At 41.8% G+C, this 18,342-nt stretch overlaps 1 long non-coding RNA gene across 2 annotated transcripts in view; it reads right to left on the bottom strand.

Annotated features, from left to right (window-relative positions):
- Positions 1–1,578: 1,578 nt before the first annotated feature.
- LOC108239628 overlaps positions 1,579–18,342 on the bottom strand; it is a 33,309-nt gene continuing 16,545 nt past the window's right edge. For both annotated transcript variants that reach the window (XR_003039391.2, XR_001808727.3), the window contains exons 3-6: positions 9,361–9,454; positions 5,784–5,919; positions 5,288–5,432; positions 1,579–1,893 (exon numbers count right to left, since the gene is read on the bottom strand). This is a non-coding gene — a long non-coding RNA (uncharacterized LOC108239628). The remainder of the gene's footprint in view (positions 1,894–5,287; positions 5,433–5,783; positions 5,920–9,360; positions 9,455–18,342) is intronic.

The following is an 18,342-nucleotide window of genomic DNA, read 5'->3' on the forward strand; positions in this document are numbered from 1 at the left end:
GGGGGGACGGGGACTCAACTTGCCTGAGAAGGGATTTAGGACCGAAACTAAAGCCACCAAGTGTTATTTGCTCCGCTCGTGTCTGGTAACTGACTCATAATCAGAGCATGGATGGGTGGAAGGGGTGGGGGGTGCCCAAGCCTCCGCCCCCCTCGAGCCGCGATTGGCGCAAGAGGCGCGCGCAAGTCCCACCTCGGCCCTCTCCGAAAACGTCAATCATCCGTCGCGGGGGGAAGGTGGGACACCGTAATAAACATTAAAGAGATGTGACCGGAGCGGGTGGCAGCGCGGGGTGATGGATCGAGAGTGAATATGGAGCCTAATAAATAACTCTGAGTGGCAACGGAGCTGCTGACCCGGCCTGCTGCCGCTTCCAGGAGAGCCTCCTGTCCGTCTGTCCGTCTGCCCGTCTGCCCGTCTGCCACCGGGGACCATATATTCTCCTGCTGAATATTTACATTCGTGTAATAAGTCAAAGCGCTAATAAATCAAGATGAATTTATTGAAGCGAGCAGCAGTTTGTGCAAGGCTCCCCCCCCCCCCCCCCCCCACACACACACACACCCTAAAAACCTATGGGTTCTTTTGGGGCGACTCAGGCGTGAATGATTTCCATGAAACGTTGGAGCGTATTTGTTCCGATGTCGACTGTGAAAACGTTGGAGCGTTTACACGGCTACGCGATTGTTGAATCCGCTGCAGTTTCCATGCCGGGCCAGTAGCCGGCGCTGTGGGGCTTTCCTTTGTGTTTTAACAATGCAGAAACAGCGCAAACAGCACTCTGCTATCTACCATTGTTTCTGTCGTTGATCTGATCTGTGCGCATTATAACTATTGACTGACTGTAATGGTGGTGTGCACGTGCGATTACCCTCAAGTTGCATTTTTCCATAGTTATGTCCTAATATAAAGGTAATATTAAAGAGGCTGTACTAAACCCATGCAATATCGTGAATAGTTTATTGTTGCAGCACACTCACAGATTAAGTTACACTGCACCCACTGAATTGTTGCTTGAAACAGTTAAAGCCATCGGGCTACACATAGAAAACTACTGACATCATGTGATGAAATGGGCGGAGCCTAGATTCTATGTGAGAGGAAACTTCCTTTGTTCAAAGCTTCTGCTTCCGGCTTCATCTTTAAGATGCTGTTTACAGAAATCCCAGCGCTGGTCCTTGTATTAATTCTCTGCCTTATTAGTTAAACTTTAGTTCTTTTGTTGCATCATCCTTAAAGTCAAGTCAGGTCAAATTTATTTATGTAGCACTTTGCAACAAGGCAGTTTAAAGTGCTTCAAAGGCTACATTGTCCGAGTTGTCCCTCCCCTGAAATAAAAGAACCGAAAGTGAGCCAAGGACAGTTCTTCGACTACATCACTTTACAGTTTGCATCTGCTCAAACAAGAAGATTTGTGAGTCTTTAAAAAATAATCTGGTCATACATCAGCTGAAGCAATTCAAATTTGCCCTTAACAAGTTGTCATTTTTTTATGTTGAAGCATTTTAAAATATTATGATTAACAGAGCAACATACATGTTGCTCGTAGCTTAAGCTTCTCCCTTTAACGCTTGAAAATTTAAGTCACAGTATGGAGACTGTGCAGATATGTGCCTCCCAGGCTGGTCTGTGCCTTCTTTCACCGGCCCGACAGAAATCGATCAGTCAGTTTTCTCATTACGCACTGAATAGGGAGGTAGGCTGGTAATTGTCACAAGGGGCAGGGTGAGGTTGAGGGTAGTGGTGGCGATAATGTCTGACACTCAGGAGTTGCAAGACTGCACAGCAGAGCCCTGAAATGGAAGTCCGCTGTCCAACATCCATTCTCCTTTATCGGATTCGGTGCTTAGCAGGGTCATAATGTGAAGAAGACTCACTTGTGTCCTGGAGTTCCTGTAGAGGAGAGGATGTGCATGATTTAGAGTAAGAAGAGCATTCGCAAGACATGAAAACAATAAAACCCCACATCTTTGTGATGGTTCTTCAAGCCCCGATCTGTGTAAACAGCCGAGACAACGTCCCACACAGCCTTCTTAGTTCTGATTTAAAAATCAAAGCAGCATTGATTACTGTGAAATATGATCTAAAGAGCTTGTTCTTTTCACTTTAAATTCAAATTTATTCCTGTGTAAGCCAATAAACTGAAATGACCTTACTAGTTGGATGCTGCTGGAAAAAGTAAACTCCGAACAGAATAAATAAAACCTTGTTTATGGCTCCAATTTCTGTATTTCAGATAAAGCTGCACTCGCAACTTTAACGAAAGAGTGAGGGGAGAAAAAAAACTCCTCTTTCGATGTTGCATATTTTCCCTGCATTAAAACCAAATACGTTGTTTGTCATTAATATTCTGATTTAGGGAGGGGGGGAAATGTGGGATTTGATTATAATTGCAGATGAATTCTGATGCAAAAATATTCCTATAAATAGTACATGTTTTCCTCCAGAAGTTGTTTTCCGAGGAATAAAAATGTTAATGGTAGAGCGTGTCGGTATTCCCAACAGAAATGTGAACATGTTGGATTTGTTGAATTCTGCTGTGTTTACCATCATGAGGCGAGGCTGCTCTGATGAAAACAGAGAAAAGCAGAAAAAATCACACTAAATACAGCCTCGTAGCTTTTGGCACAAAGTTTTGGCTTTGATTTAGACGATTTTAGCTTTTATCTACTGCTTTGCTCATTTAAACTTTCAGTTACTGTTCTGCTATTTATGGCTTTAATCTTAAAGTTTTTATCTACTGTGTGTTAATTTTAACTTTTAGTTACTGTTTTGCTAATTTTATCTTATACCGACAGTTTTGCTCATTTTAGTTTTTAGCTACGGTTTAGAGAATTTTAGCTTTTGGCTACTGGTTCGCTCATTTAAGCTTTGGGCAACTGTTTAGCTGACCTGAGTTTTTAGCTAAAGTCATCATTTTAGCTTTTAGCTACAGTTTATATAAGTTTATTTTTCAGCTACAGTTTAGCTAAAAGCTAAAATTTTTGTTGTAGTTATGTTTAGCTTTACTGTTTTTCTTTTTTTAAAAGTTTGTCTTTTAGCTACAGTTTTGCTCATTTCAGCATTTAGTAGTTGTAATAACACCAAAAATACAAAAAGTTATGAAAAAGACTTTTATGTATGTCGACTTTTGGGCTGAATTTGTATATCTGCGTTTACATTAACGTTTAAAACGAAGCTCATATACTTTCCTTGAAGTATACAATGGCACAGGTGTTGTAAATTGTTTTAAAGGCTATTTTAGGAGCATATATAGCCTACATGAAAAGCAAACATGACACCTGAAGTTTAATAAAACATCTCCCAGTCCATATTTTACCCACAGAAGCGGGGTCAAACAGCTCCTCCCAGAGAGAGCTGCAGGTCGGAGCGGGGTAACTTATGTATGAGGTAGGAGCACGCCGAGGGAGAAAGCTGCACCTGCCTGGCACATCTCTCCAGGAAGTAACCTTGATGAAAAATTCAGTTGTTTGCAGCTCCTGTTGTCCCTCAGGCATGAATAAAGAGAGGCCCAGACAGAGAGAAAAGACCTGGGCTCAGCTCGAAACTACTCACTGACCCACTGCCGGGCTGCGCACACGCCGAACTATAGCATTAGGAGATGGGCACAAATTAAACTTTAATCACGCCTCAAATAGATTAAGCGACAGGAGCCGAGTCAGCGTTTCCAAAGCCGTTGCCTCTGCTGCGGGTGACCAGCCTCCTCTGAACTCCTGCTAAATTAAATACACACACGTTTCAGTTCCTCACTTATTTCATTCATTTTTAAACAAGTGAAATCCTCCTAAACAAACCAGAATCGCAGGACACACCGAGGCAACAGATATCTGTGAGTGGCTCAGCTAACCTGTGCTTTCATTGATTACTTTGTGTAACGTAATGATTAACTGGCAACTGTTGAACCATCAGCCTGAAGGGATTTTAGCTCAAACCTTTTTGCAGGAAAGTCTCATTTCTGAAAAACTTTGATGGGTTTCTTTTATTTAATCACTTGTTTTAGGTTCAACCATAGCTTTACTGTTGTTTAGGTCAAGACCTGACTTTTGGGGACATTACTTCTTTGTTTTGTTATGTATTTAGAGCTGCTGTCTTGTCTTGTGAGACAGAGTCCCTATAAGGATAACAATCGCCCTGAATTTCCAGTTATTCGAGATATCACAAAATGTTTTCAAAAATTCTGAAGTTTCTGTTCAGTCGGTCACGAAGCAAAGCAAATGCATCACTTTTTTGTGTTTTTCTGATATGTTTTAGGGCTTTTAGCTGCTCAGAAGTTGACCTTTAGGTATTATCTCACTGGGCTGCGGCTGTTGGTGACAAATTCTAAGTGGTAATCGCCAAAGAGTTTCCTAAATGTCTAGAAACGTTCACAGGACACAGGGCCACTCTTTAGAGTTGCTTAAATTTAGAACATATCTGAAACATTTGTGAAACTGATTTGTTTCTCAAAACAGAGAAAGGGGTGCCTGGAACCCATTTTGAATTCTTCTTAATTTAGTTTCCATAAGTCTAGAGCATTTAAGCCGTATTTATTTATTTGTTTTGTCAATATGAAAGCAAACTCCCAGCAAGGATTTGTGCAAACGTGTCATTGAATAAAAATTTACTCATTTTTTTGCATTCTGTGTTTCTAAATAATCTCTAGCAGCCTGTTGAGATACAACCTTTTGTGTCCTAATGATCTCCAACACCTCTTAAACCCACTTCATTTTGGTTACATGTTTGCTGGTGTATTTTGGCTGCTTTGCATATATTGTGAAGCATCAGTCGTGAACCTTTTTATGTTTTTGCAGGAAGCGACATGAGGGTGAAGGTTAGGAGCAGTGTTGGGGCAAGTGAGACAGGATGTTTGATTTTCCTAATCTGGTCGTTTTACTCAACTTAACATATATACGAGGCGTCCAATCCTGGTTTCTGAGGGTCACAGTCCAGAATGTTTTACTTGTTTCCCTGCTCCAACACACCTGACTGAATGACCTCTTCAGCATGTCCTCTGTTTTTGCCGAAGCCTGTTTATAAAACATTCAGGCCGTACATATGATACTGCTGCTAGTCTTCCCAGGGATCTTAATGCAAAAATACTACTAATTGGTACTAATTGGCATTGGTTATTGGATAGAAACTTGAAAGTTCAATTTGAGTTTTCTAGTGTACTCTCCTAACTAGCCCATGATAAAAATAAAAAAAGTGAGTTTGTGCCTGGCCTAATAGTAATCTTTTGAATCAACCATTCCTACGGAGGGAAACAGTCAAATTTCCAAATCTTCCAGCATTCTGATTGAGAGCTCACCTAACATTTCTGCTCCTCTGCCAAGAAGATCCATTCCAGATGCCTTCGTAGGGAGGTATTCCTGATATGTTCCACCAGGAGAAGGTGTCAGGGCAGGACTTCCTGCTCGGCTGGCATGGGAAATCTTGGAGTCCACCTAGATGAGCTGTAGGAGGTAGATGGGAAAGAAAGGTCTGGAGATTTTTTTCTCAAGTGACCGGGTCCTAATGTAGCAAATCTGCAAAAATTGAATGAATAAATGGATGATACTGGGTGTTCAGACATTTAAGAAATGGCTTCGTAACATTTTCTAGCTGATGAGCATCAACAACTGAATTAACCTATTTATATTTTATCATGAACTCCCACAAACAGATTGTGAAAATTCCGAAAAACTTTTAAAATTCCTAAATGAAAACAAGGTGTCCGCTGACCTTCAAGGTGACTCTTGATCCTAGAGTTTCACACACTTTTACCACTAACAGATATGAAATACTTAATAAATCTTGGAGTGTACCTGAGATTTATTGAACCGTGGGGTAGAAAACCTTCACGTATCACTTTTCGTCTTTTTTGGTGTGGAGGAGGCCAGTGTGTCTTTGTGCAGCTTAGGCCGGGTCAGGGTGAGGGATGACTGATGCGAAGGGTTCGACCTGTCACACAGCATTTGACTTAGTATCCTTGGAACATGATAAAAGGGGAGCAAAATGTCAAGTGATACAAGCGACGCATCCTCAAACATCCGCACTCACAGAGAGGGATGAGGAGATGAATGGTTTATAATAATAATAAAAAAAAACCCAAAAGCCCAGCAGCCATTCTGTGTGTGGCATGTAAAAATAGTAAGCTTGTAATTTTCATGAAAATAACAGTCACCGGTGGCAACTCGCAATGTGTGTCAACTAAAGGATTTCCATGAGTGTCTCTGCTCTAGCTGTAGGGCCCCTGTAAGCCCTTGGACCTCTCGGCGAAGCGTGGGTAGAGCCTGGTGGGGGGAGATGTGACGGATGCCGGAGCCTCGGAGCCTGCTTGCTGCTCTTTGAATTTTCCCAGAGTCATTTGCATTCATAAAGAGCCTACTCCTTGTCACAGAGTGTTTTCTCTTTTAGACTGCCTCCAAAAATCCCGTGCGACTCTTGGTGGGAGTGCGCCGGGAAAATCCGACTGTCAAAGACGACAAGACGAATGAATCCTTGTGTCAGACGCGTGTGGCTTCAACGATGACAGATGGAGGAGAGCTGTCCCTCCGTCGATCGGCAGGCTTCATTTTGGAATAAATAAATCTGAATTTCGCCCCCGCCCATAATTACAAGTGTTGCTTTATTTGACAGCTCGCTGTGTTAGCTGGAGGAAGTGTGTCTGCTGATGTGTGTGTTTGTGTTTGGTGGGTGGTGGCGCTGACCAGGTGACAGCTTGATTTAATTCTGCGGGGGCGTCGCTGCAACATAATGCATTGGTTTTCAATTGTGACATTTCCTGCTTGTTTTTTAATCAGGCAACAATGTACACCTGCACGCTATCAAAGGCAAATCATTTATCATTTTTCTACTTAATCTGCTCTGCTGCATCATTTCCATCAATCGAAGACGATGTTCCGTAAACAACCTTGTATTCTGTGGAGGATGGATCATTTTTGTAGATTACATTGGTCTTTTGGAATAATTTGAACACCAATCTTCCTGAAAGAAAAGCTTCGAACAAACTTGGTTCTTATTCACTTTGAATGACACCCAGCGTACAGGACTGCATGTTTGCTGCGTTGCTTTGGGACAGTGCTATGACCACTGTAGCTAAAAGTCAAGAAAATTTCACCTTATCAGGCAGCAGCACCGGCGCCGTCAACAGATGCAGAGCAAAAACATCTGAGAAATGAAGCATGAATAAAGGCTGAGTACACATTTAGTGTATCTAAGAAGCATTTGTCTTGTTTTTGCAATGCACAGGCAAATGGCATAGTTGGAAAAGAATCAGGAAGAAATGTTCATGCAACATTCGTAGAGTTTTGTGTGAATGCTTTATTGTAATTTGCACATCTTGTCACTGCATCTGACAGATATCTATATATGGATATTTACACTATAGACTGACTTTGTTGTGGTTTGTTGCAAATATGTTCCGTGTGAAACACGTGTTGTAAAACTCCAAACCACCCACTCCAAATAAATATCTGATGTGATATTTTGGAGGTTTGAGTTATTTCAGTTGTTGGAAATTCACTCTGGAATGGGCCTAAGTCTGATTAGCTGTTAGCTTGATTCCTCTGAAAATTTCTCTCTGATTCTCCAAACTGAGATCAGTCTGACAGCAGTAGGTAAATTATTAACAACCTCTCTACAGAAACCTACTACAAAAGGTCTGAACGATCCCTTTAAGAAGTTTACCCACTCTGGACTGTGCAGCAGGAGCTCAACAACAAACTGAACATGAGCAGCCTTTTCAAAATAAAACAGGGAAGCTCAAAGTACAACAAACACAGAACGAGAGTGACTCCTACCTATAATAACAGTAAACGAACTTCCCTATGTTACAATTACTTTATCCATTTTTCTTTTATAATGAGGTTTAAAATATTATAGGCTTTGGGTTGACATTTGTAATGGCTGCTTTGCATTAAAAATTAAACTAGCGTTCTTTGAAGATGCACATTTCGGCCGTTATCTCACCTTGAATGCCAAAGTTTTAAACAAAGAGCTCACATGATCTGTTAGCGCTAAGAATACGTGATGGTGATGACTCTCAGCTACTACCACACCAGACTTTAGCACAATATCGGAACAATTCACTGAATTATAGCCATTTATGTGTAAGTTAAGGTCAATTAGCTGTGGCAGCCATCTTGAATTGGGTTGACTCCAGAAGTTAATCTGCTGTAGATGAATATCCAGTGATTACTGCCTGAGAGTTTTAATAAAATCCATTCAGTGGTTCATGAGATATTTTGCTAACAGAATGGTAGTATTGAGTCCAACAATTAATGCCAAGGTTTTAAACAAAATCTAAAGCAATCTATTAGTGCTCAGAGTATGTGCTGGGGAGGACTTTCAGCTACTACCGCACCATATTTTAGCTTAATAACTATATAACTGACTAAGCTATAGCCATTTTTGTGTTTTTAAAAGTTAATTAGTTGCGGAGGCCATCTTGAATCTGGTGACTCCAAAAGTTAATCAGCTGTAGATCTACATCCAATGATTGCTTTAAAGTGTTTCATAAGAATCTGTCTAGAGGTTCATGAGATATTTTGCTAACAGACAGGCAAACAAATGAACACGCACATTTGCCATAGTTTTATGGTAATGGGTGGTTACAAAACCCAAGTAAAACATAAAACTGAATAACAATTACAAATACCTAATATATAACAGTTGAGTTTGTTGTAACAGTGATGTCAGCATAGTACTATTTCTATGCTCAATGAAAACGAAATTGTTTTAGAACAAAAATATTTAGCTATTAAAACGACTTTCAGCTGCTGTTTCTGGAGGAAGCTTTGATTTCATTTATAAGTGTTTTTTTTTGTTGCACAAAAACACACAAAAAAACAGCTTTGAAGAGCTTATTGTTTTTTTCTCTACAAAACAGCAGAAAACAACAGAGCAAGTTGAATGTCAGCTCCACAAATTCCCTAAACCTCAAAGAACACGGTGAAAGTGGAGGACGATAAAAACCAAGAACATCTGGTGAGTCGAGCACGGTGCCAGGACGAGACAAAGCCATGTGTCTGGCAAACACATACCTACACACAAACAACACAAAAACACACATGCACACGCAGCCAAATACTCATTCATGCATGCACGCTCAAAATCGCCTGCCCCCAAACTTGCAAACAAGCACAAAAAAAAGAAAAAAAATCCCCCCTACACATACACACAACCTTGCACTTTAACACACATTGTGCCAACGCTCCAACACAGCAGGGTGCAGCGAGAGTGTGGGGGGAAACCCAAAAACAACTCGGATATGATTGGAGAGTTTGCTCTTCAAACAAGTCTAATCTGCATACTCCGAGGCTCAGAAGTGAATATGCATGAGAGAATAAAACGATATGCCTTGAAGCAGACCACCCGCTCTCTATGGATTACTGTACCCACCTCCGAGCCCTTTATCTTCCTCTTGGCAAGCAATCAAGCTGATTTAGTGCTCACTTGCTGATGGCTTCACACAACAAATTGGACTTAGAAGAACCTGTTGGAAAAGAACACACAAAAAAAAAAAAGATTTATAGGAAATATCTAAAAAAAAGGTCACCCTGGAAGGTGTTATTTGCCCTTTTTAACGTCTTAAACCGTTAATAGAACAAATCAGGGCCTTAGGAATCCTTGCAGGAATGCATATCGTCCACCACCTTTTAATGCCAGAGTTTTAATGTCCTGTTAATGATGAGAAGTGACAGAGTTGTTAGGGCTCAGAGTATGTGTTGTCAATGACTCTCAGCAACTACCGCATCAAACTTCAGGTCAGTATTTGCAAAACTGACTGAGTTGCAGCCATTTTTGCATTGGCTAGCTGTGGCGTCCATCTTATATTGGATTAAATCCAAAAGTTAATCCGTTGCAGATCTACATCCAGTGATTACCTTCTGAGAGTTTTATTCAAAACTGCCCAGTGGTTCGTGAGATATTTTGTTAACGGTGCGCACAGACAAGGGCAAAAACATGATCGCCCTATCGCCTTTGACATTTGCACAATCACTCCAAAAAGAGAGAAAATGAGCCGTATTAAACACAGAGTTCTGATGGCCCATCAAATATTGAAGAAATGTCTGCTGGAACCATGAATTCACATTTCAGACAGACTTCCTCTAAGACTGTCCTCGTCAATGAATGAATATTTCATTTCGGAAAATAGAGTGGCCCTGAAAGGCACCATTACCAAACCCCTAATGTCTGGGGGAAAACATTCTCCACATTTAGCTGAAAGTTAGGGTGAAATGATAAGAGTCGTCCATGCGTGACACAATCTGATGGGGTAATGTATTGGCATCACATCAGTGTGTTTAACTGGGCGCCGGTGTGAGCGTGGAGGTTCTCCCTAATGACTAAAAAAAAAAAAAAAACAGAGAGGAACTGAGGAACTCGGAGCACACGGGTTTTCAATTTGTCATTTAGCTCATTTGGCAGAAGGAACAAAAGTCAGAAATGTTTAAAAACTCAACTCACGGGTTTGTCAGAACATTTACATGCAGAGCAGCAATCTGATGCTTTCAGGCACTAATCTAATTTTAGGCAATAAAGGTAAATTGTCATTTCCTATTTCCTCGGCCGAGCCGGGAGCCAAGGCAGAGGTATGTGATCAGTTTCATTTGTGGGTTTGTCAGCCTGATAGTTAGCAACATTATTGAAAAGAATAAAAAGGGGTGATAGATCTACAACCCCAGTTTTGAAAAAGTTGGGTGTTGTGTAAAAAATAAATACAAATAGAATGAAGTGATTTGCAACTCTCGTTATTGCATTCGCAGTAAAATATGGTGAACATATCAAGTGTTAAAACTAAAAAGATCGGACCAGTTTTAGAAAAAAAAAAAGACCTAAAGATATCTCCAGATTCTTGAACTCTTTTGATGATGGGATATTCAAAGATTTCCTTTCTTTTTTTTGTTGAGGAACTTTATTCTGAAATTATTCCACCATTTTAGACATTTTTTTAGACTGGTCAACCACTGCCCATCTTTACCTTGAAGAGATTCGGCCTTTCTTTATACCCAGACCTGCAAAACGCTCCTCCAGCTGTTTCTTATTCATACCGCTTATTTTTACAGCCTTTTGTTGCCCCAGTAACATTTTTTTTAGATGTTGCTGCCACCAAACTCAAAACTGCTATTAAGCAAATGGTGCAATATCTTAGTTTAAACATTTAATATATTCACTGTTTTCCATAGTGCATAAAATGTGGGTTTATGAGATGTGTCTTTTTTCTGATGGTCTTTTTGCTGATACAACCCTGGTTCTGACAAAGGCTGGTTTTCTGTGTTATCACAACTGTGTCGATGTGACCATTTACTCAGATAGGCTCTGTTTTTTTATATCTTTCCTGCTGTATCACCTCAGGAAGCTTTTTGGTTTTTGCTTGATATTAAATTCACAAATCTACCATGTTGGAGTTTTTTCGTGTTTCTCAAAGACTGCCCTAAAGTAAAAGGTGAGATAAAGCAATCACCTTCCTATTTTTGAGCCTTTATTGTAACACTACCTCATTATGGCAATGTGGACAAAATTAGCTATTTAACATTCTGTAAATAATTGCACATTTTTCTGACTCCATCTGCCTATATTTAGGCAGACAGTTAAACAGAAAGAAGTGTAATTATTTGGACCTTGGATCTTGGCCTTCATGTGGATGTTACACCTACGCCTGTACCACCTACCCTAACACTGCTGCAGACCAAGTGCAACAAACCTTTTATGACTTTTTTTCATTTGAATATAAAAAGTTATAGCTCGTAATCTGATCATGTACAAAACGAGGGAGGGAATTTGCGTGGACGTTGAACCACGGCCTCAAGATTCTGCGCCAATAACAGCTCGAGAGGCCATCGGCACTTGCTCCTCCTGCATCTTTGGATGTTTTTGGTGCAAAAAGTGGGCGATAAAGAGGCTCAGAGCCGGAGCTGTTGCTGGTGTGGAAATAGTTAAAGCCATAAAGACGTACAGTATCTCAGCCCTGACCCCGTGCCCTCCTAGGTATCCCTCTGCGCAAAATTCTTATTCCCTCCCAAACTGACAAAGTGTTTTTAATCTTTTCTTTCCCTCTCTCTTGGAGATTGGGGAAACAAAAATCAATAGCTCCTGGCAGGCGATCTAGCAGGCTGGTGAATTACAGGGGTGTACGCTGCAGCCGGAGCGCTGCATCACAGGGACCTTGGAACGGGAGACCTTGGGGGAAGCATCAGAGACAGAGGGGTTGCAGGGTCACTCTGGGTCCGCAGTCTGAGGAGAGGGGTATTTACTGCCTCCACCAGCCCGCCGCCATGAAAAATAACTGCCATGCAGCACACAGAGAGGGATGGCAGAGGTGAGAAAGATGGCGGGAGACAGACAGACAGAGAGACGAGACACGCAGGGGGAGGAAACAGACAGCTGTGAGGTGTGTATATGAGCAGTCTTGGGAGAGTTTAGGTTGATGTGTGTGTGTGTAATCATGATGCACGCTTTGTGCAGTGTAGGTACGACACCAAGCAGGAGACCGATGCTCCCCCCCCCGCCTCTCTCCCAAACGGAAAATGAATCATTAGCGTTTGGTGATTTAGAACGTGGCAGAGCTGGACGATCAATATGCATAGGCCCATCTGTCAATACGTGATTTCTGCTGGTAATTAGCTGATGTGGGCCAGTGGTTGTGAATATTGCCTGGCAACTGACAGCCTGGTTGTTTTCTGTCATCACTGTCAGGGGGTGGGGGAGCGTGCACAGGTGGTGCTCGCTCACCGCTGATCAATAAAGTACTGCAAAAAAAACTAGAAGCAAACCAGGTTCATAAAGACATCTGCCATGATAAAACAATGTGTTAGAGCAGTGGCCTTCAGATAAAACTCTACGATGTCCAACTAAAGAAAATTTACTCCAGCAAAGGTCCAAGTATATATATTTATATTTAAATTCTCCTTTAGTGACATCCCTGCTTTCTTCAATCACCGGAGTGTCTCTTCAGGCCTGTAACCATCAGAGACCATGGACCAGATGTGGGAATTTCTTTAAATATTAGAAAAACTGCAAATGAATTACTGTAAACGCAAGAAAAGCTGATCATCCTAAAATGAATCACTGTAAATTTAGGAAAACGTGCACATGAAAAAAAAAAAGAAAAAGAATCTGTATATTAAATGGTCATTTAATGACATTTAACAGCTGATTTTTTGGTCCAGATAAGACTTCATTCAAGTCCGGGTCTGGACTTTGATCTGGCGTTTGGGGATCCCTACGCCAAAGGAAAATCTCCCGTTTTTATTTCCATTCGAGGGAGAAATAAACTCAAAAAGCTGAAGTCATTTCCTTCTGAATCATAAATTATAGCACCGAAAGGGTTTGAACAAAAATTTCTGCATCTGCAGGCACTATCAAGAGAATATGTCAGATCGCTCAATCATAACAACTCGAGACAGCTGGCAGCAAGACAATTAAGAGGGTGAAAATGATAATGATGATTATGATGAAAAAATATGTTTTAATTGCTTTGTTTTTAAACGAGCAGATATGTAGAGGCTGCAGTGTGCATCGCTTAGTTTGCATCAAGCTATTACGTGTCTGAACGCTCTCCACAGCCCTTTTGGCAACGCTGTGGCTGCACTCTTAAAACAAACATGAATCTATAAAACATTCCTCTAATCGCTTCAGAAGCGGAGCGGCTTTTATAGGAAACCAAACCAAAACCTTTAATTCTGCCGAATGACGTGGGAAATCATTTTGTCTGTGGGCGGAATACAGAACAGACCTGCTGGATACAGACTACAAAACGATAAGAAACAGAAGAGAGAGAGAGAGAGAGAGAGAGAGAGAGAGAGAGAGAGAGAGACAAGAAAAAATCACAGAATGCCCACACAGAGAGACAAAACAACCACAAAGAGATGCAAAACGACCTTTGGGAGATTCTGAGACAAAAACCAGTGACACAGCTGGGTTTTGTGCCTTTATCATTTTTTGTCGAAAGGAATTAATGTGTATGTTGACCTAAAAACATTAACATTATAAAAAAAGAAGAACCCATTTCTTCTTAAGGTATTATGTGCTGAGACAAAGTCATTTTAAAACAGGAATGTTGATGATTTTAATGATGCAGATGCGTCAAAACAGCAGAAAAAAAGTGCAGCCCAAAGAAATTGCAGTCTGGTTAGAAAACATGTTTCATCCTATTGAGTCATGGACGTAAACAACTGCGTCATATTTTCTTTGTTTTAAATTAACATTCATAAAGTACTGCCGCAGCCAAACTTCCACGGAGACAGAGGCAAAGTGTTGCAAACTATTTCCATTGGAAATGAGTTCAAACCTGCAGGAAAAGCAGATAAATATTGCCAAATGATGTCATCATGTGTCATTTGCATTAAGCCTCAACTAGTGTCATCCCGTTACGTCTGCTTGCTCCTCTCCTTCACTCCCTCCTCACATATAGAGGATTTCAGTGCAGCCAAGTTTCCAATAAAGCTGCTCCCATTTGCATATTTTTCACTTCCTGTTGGCAGATGATGAAAAGGGGCTCACGAGGTCAACACGTTAGCTCGCGTCACAGCGCGCTCACAGCCGTAATTCCTGCTTCTGGGCGGCGAAAATCCTGACATCGTAGCCACAACGTCATTTAACAGAATCACCGTGACTTTTAGTTTATTTGGAGGCTTTTTTAAATGAATTTGCATGCAGATAGGTTGCTTAAAGAGTAAAGTAAACTACCATTCCTTGTTGGAATGCACTGTCACTGCCAGCCTTGAACATCAGAGTTTTAAAATTTTAAGATCTTGCTTGATTTGGTGGCGAGCATGTGTTGAGGATGACTCTCAGCTACTACCACACCAAATTTTAGCCGAATATCTGTGAAAACTGACTGGATTTTAGCCATGTCTGTGTTTGCTAAGGTTCATTAGTTGACTCCAGACTCGTCAATGCACATCTAATGAGTACTTCCTGAGAGTTTCATTCAAATTGGTTCAGTGGTTTACGAGATATTTTGCTAACAAACACACGTGCGCACACACATAGGCAATTACATGATTACACTCATCTACGGTGATATAAAGTTATAAGAATATAACGTTGGTTGGGTAAAGAACAAATGATATAAAGGTGTATCTTAGTCCAGTTGATTTCATCTGGACAGGAGGGTGTGGATTATAATCTGCGTATATGCTCATCAGTTTAGAAAGATTTGCCTCTAAAGCAGGAAAAACAACATTTTTTACAACTGTATAGCCCCATGTCTTTAAAATAGCAACTTTATTAGAAACTATGCCTTTACCCTTAAACTGTACATCCTCTGTGCGAAATCCGAATTACATTTATATTCTTTAATTTTCATCCCCACAATATGTGTCCAAGTTCACGGAGAAACACACCAATCAGAGGTGGAGTGAACCTCTGCAGAAAGATGCCTCTCTGTCTCTCCCTGGCATTTGCATATTAGAGTGTTTTCTGGGGAAAATGAGCTGTAGAAATTAATTCAGGATTAATTGGTGCCTTTATCTCGTTAGGACAATCTAATTTAGGGGATGATGGAATTGTTTAGACTCCCTTTTGCATAATTGGATTGCGGTGAATGGCTGTCATTACCGTCTTTTTAGCATCGTCTGCGGGCCCCCTCTCCCTCTTGCAGGCCCCAGCCTCATAAAGAGCGATCATGTGTTACGCCAGTGTTTTGCTAACCCCTGGAACACACCGAACACGCTGCAAGAGGCTGAGCATGTGGCTAACCGCGCTGCAGTGATTAACTCTCTTTTCAGAGTCATTAGTGTTACAGCACGCAGCACACTGTTGTGGGGATTTCACAGGAACATGCAGGCATGTGGCTAACAACACGGCGATCATTGACTGTTACCGACAGCGATTAGTTTTAATTCCCGGCCTCTTTGTGGTTTTGGGGTCTTTTAGCTTCGCCTGAAAAGACTTGGACAGCTCAGATTCTCTCAGCGCTTTTGGGAGAGGTTTTTTCCTCTTTTCTTTACTCGTCGTTCGCCTTTTATTACTCCTACAATATCCGAGAGACGTCGTGCAGTAGGGCTGTTTTCTCAACGTGGGATGAAAATCAATAAAAGAGGAGCAAGGCTCATGTAAAAGATCACCTCCTCACTTCAACAACATTGATGTAACTATGGAAACGAGTTCCCAGGACGAGCAGGAATATGCCAATCCACTAACTCTCCTTGCTTTTTGCCCACATGACATGAGAAGCTTACATCTGGCGCTCAAACTATCATCTTTTTTTTTGTTTTGTTTTGTTTTTTTTCTCTCAAAAATTGTATAGCTATTATTTCGCGGGCCGCTCTCTGGAAAACGAGCCGGGGTGAAATCTAATCTATGGTGCTGATACTCAGGCTGTGCCAGGCTAATTGAGTTGATGTAGTCTGTCCCTGGAGGAGCTGGACGTACAGTAAAGACAGACTCTATCAAGTCATATAGCTCTGTACTTGCTGGAAGTGACGTGAGTTTATATTGTCAGTTGTCAGCGGTCGCCAGGCACTCGAAAACTCAAAGCGGTAATCTCATTACTCGCGTGCTGTTAGAAGAAATATGCAACGAAAAGGAAACAACTTGCCACTCTGTCTTTTCTTATGTCTGCCGTCGCTCCCTACAATGTTTTGTGATGCACACCGTGTCATGTTTTGATGCATTTTAGCCCCCCTCCATCCCCTCCCCTTCCACCCCTTTCCCACTATTCCAGTGCCATTTCCATTCTTTGCATAAATGCAGTCTAACAGTATTAAGTATTCATGCGTGTTGGAGAAGGTGGTGCATGTCCTTCAGGGTAAGTGTCAGGCCTGCGTGCAGCACAAGAAAAGCCCCGGAGAGAGGAGAACATTAGGATCCATCAGCCTGACAGACAAATCATTCTCTCATGTAAACATAAATATGAGGGTATGTTTCCACCGCCATCCCCGCTATCTGTTGCTAGGCTACCTTGCATTAAGCAGTGTAGCTGTCCCTGTTCATTTTGCTCCAGGGATTCCAGCAATACCATCATATAACCTGCTGAGTCTTAATGAGAAGGCCTGCTCATATGAGTGGATATGAACATGGCGAGATGTGAAATTTATTCAAAACACGGTATTTCAGCGGCGTGTCAGCACGGCAGCGGCGAGGAAATGTTTATGAATTTGAAGTGTTTTGGAAAAAGAAAAAAAAAAAAGAAAAAAACTTTGAGGGGAAATATTTCTCTGCCTGTGCACAAACACACCTGACACAGGAAAAGGTCACAGTGGATCGGCACACACACACACACACACACACACACACACACATGCATCTCATACACAGATGCATGCTGGCACTTGTTTGGGCACACACACACACACACACGCACGATAAACAATATGTGCCGCCGAGCTCCATAAAGGTCATTTGTTGCTGAGAAATCACTGATCCCCAAAAGCATTAACAAAGTCAATTAACTGTTCTCCCACAAAGAAGAAAGAAACCCATCTCCAATAAAAATAGAGCGCCGAGCGTTGTCCAGGCACCCCCACAATTACAGCAACTGCGTCCCCAGATAATTATGTGAGCCATAAACGTGGGGAGAGAAAGACAGTGGAAGGCAATGGTCACCGAGAAGAAAGAGCCGGGAGATGAAGGGGAAGCAGCGCCAACAGCTGGTGTGAATAGATTGTGTGCGGGATGAATTAAAAAGTTGAACCTTTCCCTGGCTGCATTCAGATGTCTGCCTCTGGGTGATTAATCATGGCCGTCAGGACCTGTAATCCCTTTCAGCAGCAAACAAATGCAGCCACTGTCCTCTCTTCTGCCGGAGCGCCCAGGGCCCGGGGCCACCAGCCCGCCTGCCTGGTCACAATACCTGAAGCCCAGTAGAGCCACCCTGGGGAGCGAGGATGTGTGGACACACCGTAATCTGCTCCAAACATGATAGGGTGAACAAAAAAAAAAAAAAAAAAATCCTCGCCACATTTCAACAGAACTGTGTGGCATCCTTTGCTGGTTTTGTGCATCCTCTTTGTCAGCTGTTGAGGCATTTGGCACAGCCGCGGGCCAAACCGGTGAGGACTAAGATGAACCAGCTGCACGAGGGAGCTGCAGAAAGTTTGTCTCGAGAAACAGGGACATACGGAGGCTTGTGGACGGCGTCACTGCGCCTGTGTGACAGGATTTCAGGCGACAGGGGGAGTCTCCTGTCTTACTGATATCAGTCCTCGCCGCTCGCAGCTGCTTTAGTCAGTGAACTTTGTGCTTAAATGTACAACTGATCTAGTTAGACACACACACACACACGGAAGAAAAAAACAAAAAAGTAAAGATTCAGTAACACTTAGAGCCCAGGAGAAGAAAGTGTGTCATCAGCATGAAAATAGAAGCCCGCTAACGAATTCCTAATCATATCCGCCATTTCCTCCAGGGGGTTTATGCTAAGGAGGTTGAAACAGT

Source organism: Kryptolebias marmoratus, linkage group LG20 (genome assembly GCF_001649575.2).
Source record: "Kryptolebias marmoratus isolate JLee-2015 linkage group LG20, ASM164957v2, whole genome shotgun sequence".
Lineage (NCBI taxonomy): Eukaryota > Metazoa > Chordata > Actinopteri > Cyprinodontiformes > Rivulidae > Kryptolebias > Kryptolebias marmoratus.